The sequence below is a fragment of the Tympanuchus pallidicinctus genome, unplaced genomic scaffold (assembly GCF_026119805.1).
Source record: "Tympanuchus pallidicinctus isolate F22 unplaced genomic scaffold, pur_lepc_1.0 scaffold27, whole genome shotgun sequence".
NCBI lineage: Eukaryota > Metazoa > Chordata > Aves > Galliformes > Phasianidae > Tympanuchus > Tympanuchus pallidicinctus.
The window spans coordinates 5,756,631-5,763,024 of NW_026294744.1; positions in this window are offsets into that span (position 1 = coordinate 5,756,631).

A 6,394-nucleotide genomic window follows, 5' to 3' on the forward strand; every position below is an offset into this window, starting at 1 on the left:
CCAACATATAAGTAGCCACTCTGTTGCAGCCTGCTGAAAGGCATCAAGTGTTTCTTCTTCTGTTGCACCTTCAGTTTAAGCATAAAAGAAATAATTAGCTTCTCCTTGAAATGATCTCTGTGAAATGATCTTGGAATGATCTCCCTGGTAGGAGACAGCTAGATAAGGAACAGAGAAGATGTAACACAATTAGAATGGCATTACACAACTCACCCATCAGAGCAAGATGGCAATATCCCGATCCTGGAGGAAGTCCTGCACTTTGGATTTAAGGACTGTGGGGGGGGTCGGAGAATAGCGGAGTGTGAGGAAGAGGGAGAAATCAGTCCTCGAGTCATTTGCAGAGGACAAGGGAGGCTTGTAGAAATGCAGAGGTATCACTGAACCCTTCTGTGGTAGATAATTTATGAGCACATGAATTTATTTATGTTTCTTCAGACCAAAGCAAAGCAGAAGTTACAGGCCTGCAGAAAGGCAACAGAGTTTAACTGTAAAGCTTTCCCTCATTGCAGCAGTGCTCTAGGACAGGAAACAAATGCTGGTAAGGAGTCTGAGAACTGACTGCCATGACCCCTGAAAACAGCTCTGCTAGCATACATGCTAGGAAGGGATGGCAGTCTAAGTTTTCAAGCTATCAAAAATGACACAACTGGTTTATAAAACAATGAAAATTTACAGTAATGCAAATAAATAGTTTAAATAAATGCAAAGGGGGAAAAAAGGAAAGATTATTACACAGCTAGCCAGGAACGAGGGGAAAGATGGAACTCCCCAGTGTGTAGCTGAGCGGCAAGAATGGGAATTTGGTTGTTCCTGATCACAATAGATGTAGCTTCAAATTTGACAATCATTAGGCCAGCCTGGCTGAGCAGACTTCAAGCAAATGTTTGCTTATGCAATTTTGGTGACTAATAGTGACTGTTAGTTGACAGGTGGTACCTTAGAAATCCAGCCTGTGCCAAATTCACTGAAGATCTGGTAGTGTGGAGCAAGTAATTTGCCAGCGTGAACTAACAGTTCTGCAATAATAAATGCAGTACGATATGGTAAGTGCTCCAGAAGAAGGAATCTTTGGTTGAAAACAGCTTTTAAATAAAGTTTGCAGGAGGATCTGATACATTAAGATTCAAGTAGGTCTGAAGCAGGAGTTAATTTTTATGTTTGATAATATGACTAAAATGTCATGAACAATAAAAAGGGAAAGAAAAGTGATGCACTTAAACTTTAAACATGTAAAACCACAGAAGTGAATGAATGCAGGAGGAACACTAAAGGGGTGAATTTCAAGGTTTCTGTTAGATTTGCTTTGATATAATACAGAGTTTGATATGGCCCCAAAAGACCTGTTGGATAAGCATCATGATTTTCTCTTTGATTCAGCAAAGACTGAGATTGTGGTGTTCCAAGTCAGCTCCCGGCCATGAGGGGGAGAGCCAGCACCCATCTCATCTGTTTTTGCCATCAAGCAAAGAAAGAAGAAGCCACAAATGACATGGAAAAACATGCCAGAATAACATAACTGAACCTTGAATTTTCTTGTGCATCAACAATAACTCTCGATAGAAAAATAATGATGGAGGATTAGTTTCCTGTATATGTACTACCTTGAACATTTTAAAAGGCTTTCTCTGAGTCACCATGAATAGAGGTGATTCCCCAGACCCTGTAACAATTTAATCTGATTTTTCAGGCTGAATATTGAGCAAAGATTGGCAATAGAAATTGGCCCTGACGATGACAAAAATGCCAATATTGCAGACAAGATTTGTGTCATTTCAATGTGATGGCCTTTGATTTTCAGAATAAGCAGCTACGTTTGAGATACCTCTAGAGAAGGCTTTGGCCTGGAGTTCCTCCTGGCCTGTTCACTCTACCTAGATAATACCCTAGGCAGATGCTAGTATCTTTGAACAAAATTAGATATCTTCACAAATAGGACAGGATCAGCCTAAGCTGCTGGTCTGAAACCATACCCAAAGCAGTAGGAATTGTTTTAAGAAGAATGAATTTAGTGCTGGCACACAGAACAGTAAGGAGGGAAATTCTCCTCTTAAGTCTTTGAAGACCAGATGTGCAGTTCTTTGGGACTTTAATCCTACTAGAGGAGGTTTATTTGTGTGTTTCACATAATATTAGATGCCATTTGCATAAAAAGGGTAGGAAAAGAATGTTATTTCAGTGGTCAGTGTGTGATTTAGCAAATGAAGATGAAAAAGTTCTTCTGATTTTTTTTATTATTTTTTTTTTTTAATGTGTGTGAACTTATCAGGGCTTCAAACTTCATTTTCAATTAGACAAAGATGCTAAAGATTGTGGACTACATATTGATACAGAGATGCAGATCACCTCAGAGGATGATAGTTTATTAAAAGTCAGTGGCTAAACTGTCCTGAGAAAAACTACTGTACGCTTTGTCAAGGATTCAAACTATAAAATATTTTCACAACTACTTGTATGGAAAGATGCTGTGATCATAGTGGAGCAGGCATCCCAGCAGTAGTTCTTTGGATACAAAATCAGAAGGGCAACGCATTCCAACAACAGATTGAAAAATGGCAGTGCAGTGGGTTTGTAGTAACCCAAAAGCATGGATTCAGGCTTAGCATGGATTGCTACTGACATTTTGTCTACGTGGCTTCATTGTGCAATTGACTCCAAATGCCAGTATAAACAAGCAAGGAGCAAATAATTGATTGTTCATAGGAATTAGATGTTTGAGATGGTTTCCCCACTTTCTATATCTTGCAGAAGTTCAAATCCAGTGGAACAGTGGCTACAAGTATTCCTGAGAAACCAAGTCATTCCCACAGAGACAATGTGATACCAGAGCACTATGCAATTGGCAACAGCTATCCTGAAATACAGTCTCTCCTTTAGCATACCTCAGTGAGACCTCTGCATTCAGAGTGCAATGGCTCAGAGTTTGACATCAAATTCTGTATAGAAGATGGGAAGAAAGCAGTAGGTGATAAGCTTTATTGGCTAATTTTAGATCAATTGAAAAAGAAGGCTGTAGTGTAATGTCAGCATTTGTAAATAGCTGGATATTTGGGTGCTTATAACATGATACAATTTATGTTGCAAGAGTTACAAAATAGATGTAGAAAAAGTGCTCTGAAATGTTAAGAGACAAGGGAAATCTCTGTGGGGCACTATTTTTCCTAGCAGATTTTTCTTCAATAAAAACTAGTAATTATAATCTGCCTGACATGAGCGTCATTTGAGCACTGTCAGGGTGCTGAGTGCAGTGCCAGGCCTTAGTAGCCCTGACCATCTTCACCAGTGGCCTCCACCCATGCTCCTGGGACCAGAAGCTCTATCTAAGCTCAGCTCTGTGCCTTTACTCCTTGTCTGAGCTGCTCTGCAGCAGTGGTAGGCCACAGTCATACTGGGGTTCTGTTTGCTCTGGGTGTTAATGCATGGGCTGCCTTGATCTGGAACCAGCTTTGTTTGTGTGGACCTGTGTCAAGGTCATTGGATGTGATTTTAGCTCTGACGTAAGGACAGAACTTCTAGCTTGACTTTAGATCTGCTTCATCACCATATTAGTGCCTTAAAATCTGGATTCTTTGTGGGATCTGACTGCTCTCAGAGTTTGTTCTGTTCAGTCCTTCAGGTGCTGTGGGGTGGGTCCAGGCAAGTGAGGCCTCTGCCCTAGTGGTCCTGGGATCCACATTGGCTAGTGGCGCACTTGCCTTCTTTGACAGACATGAATTGCAACAGACTCTACCAGAGAGAATGAATTAGGTCTGGGATTTTTGTGTGAGTCATATATGAGTCAGGGAATAAATTTTGAATCATAGATTTGGGAAACTACAGGAAATCTATTAAATAACTACCATCTCAGTTGGCAGTTCAGCTGACGTTCTTCTCAACAAGAGGCAAGAATTAACATTTTTTATTCCTTCTAAACTTGGAGGAGTGTGGGCTAATGTTCCTTATTCTTGGCTGAGAGTTAGAAACTTCTGCAAGCCTTCTGCCTGATGCTCCTGTAGAGTAATGACACTTTCGGTCAGTAAGAAGTTTTGAAGTCCAAAAGGGGAAACTGAAGTACCTTGTATTTGCAGGGCTATATTTGAATACAGCTTTTGATAACTGGGACTACATAATACTGATTCTTCTTGTGTGTGAGCCAGGAGTACTTCCCCAGTCTGAGGGCTGTGCTCGGACAAGGCTGAGTCCACCATCCCTCCTACATAACCAATTTCAGATTCAAAGGAAGCTTAAGCATGTGGACTAGGAAAGAGTTTCTCACTGGAGGGATGGGGAATGCTATCGATCAGACTTTTTTTTTTTTCAATAGCAACTATGCCATTGAAATAAACATTATGTGTTAGAAACCTCTCAAGTCTTGTTTAGTTTCACTGGATCTAAGACAATTCCTTAGTTTCTGGCAAATTTTGGAGACTATCATGTCCTCCCCACAGAGCAAATCACAGATGGAACTACTTGGAACTAGGAGTTTGAGTCCCTATCACTGCTTTGTGAAGTCAGTGCTTGTTTTAGCTGTAATAATCACTGAGCAGCTGAATGGTTTGGGGAACTTCCAGTTCAGAAGAATTCCTGAAAATATCTCACTTAGATTTGGACTGAAATCAAATCCTAAAAGCCCCAGCAAACTTCCACCGCACCAAAAATTTAGCTTTTGAACCAGATCTGATCAGAAACCTTAAACTGGATAAACCTTGTATGGGACCTGAGATAGAACTGAAGAGAATGCAAGCGCTATCACTGAAAATAATTTGGGGTTCAGACTTTGAAATATTATCTCCATTAGGCATGACAGTTTTTCCAGGGTTAAGGTTATCCCCTTCCCTATCTACCATCAGAAAATTGAAAAAATATCTCTTGGACTCAGCATTGCACAGTCTAGTTCTGTAACAGGGCCTTCCCCCACCACACCAGGACATAAAGCATGGGGGCCTCAGCAACTTCCACTCACACAGCAGGCACTGCTCAGGGCCTGCTGTAAGCGATGTCACTGAGTAGCCTGAAAGAAATCTGCATGAGGAGTGGAAAGCTCCAAAGACAGATGCAATGAAGTGTAATTTGTTTGCAAATTGTTTGCACACAAGAACATCCTAATGGAAAGGCATGATGCTGTCTTATCTGTACCTTTTGTCAAGAAGACTCTTTTTGGAAGTGGCTTAAAGCTGTTGGCCTATTCTGATCAGCAGTGATGAGTAAGTAACAGATGTGTTTTTGAGCTGCACTGGTTATGCTAATTACTGCCTTTTACTTCCAGTAAGCTATATGAAATTGTAAAGTTCCCTCATGAAACTATGCAGTGGAAGTGTTGGGACTTCAATCCAAAACTCATGGTCCAGGAATCAAAGATACAGAGAGCTGCTTGGGAATTTAGAGAGTGCAACCAAGGTCTGTAGTACAATGTTTGAAGGGAGGGCAGTTTGTATGTATGAAAAACACAGAGAAAGCTAAGTGTAAAATGACCAAGCAATGGGAGCATGCTGTTGTTGTAACAATGCTAGTGAAGCATTGTAGGGCTGAATAATGTGCCACATGATTGAGTTATGAGAGTAGACAATTCTCATGCTATTTGACTCCTCCTTTGTCCAGTCAAACATGTTGATGTCAGAGGAAGAGCTGATTCCATTCCAATTTCTTCTAACCAGAGCAACCTGCAATGCCCTCAGCTTGCAAAGTTGCAACTCAAAAGGTAAGATGTAACACATGTATTACTTGCCAGAATAGTTGTCATGTCTTAGTAAATATTTCAGCACATACAGCCTTTAATCTTATCAGTTGCAAATGGAGAGTAGTTCGGGGGTCTAGTGGAAATTATTGGCACAAGGACAAGTGTATAATGCACACTGAATTTCAGAGTCTGGGGCAAACAGAGGAAAGTCCACAGAAGGAACATTTTTGTTCGGTGCCAGAAGCATGAAATATGATACTATTAGCTTGGAAAAGTCTCATGCCAGTGATGTTAGAACCTCAGAAATAATGTGCCAAATATGTTGGAACATTCAGAATACAAACTCTTACTGTTCCAGAGTCATCTACATGTTGTTCTCACTATTTTCTATGACAAGAGAATTTACTGAGTCAATTCGTCTTCAACATGTTAAATGTACTATGTGTAAGTGGGCAAGCCAATCTTATTTATATAATAGTAGAGAATGCTAACTACACACAGTTTTGCACTTCTGAAAACTGTCTTCTAAGAGAAAATACCACATGTATTTCAGATCTGCACTTCTCATGCCTGACCTAATGTTTCACAAATGAATTACTTGAATTACTCCATCAAAGAGGCAGATGATCCTACCTGTGGTGTTGAAGTGAAAACTTTGGCTCTTGTTGCTATGCTTAAATTGCTCTCACATCAGGTATTGCTCCATCTTTCGTACAAAAATTATCTCTAAGAGTAAGA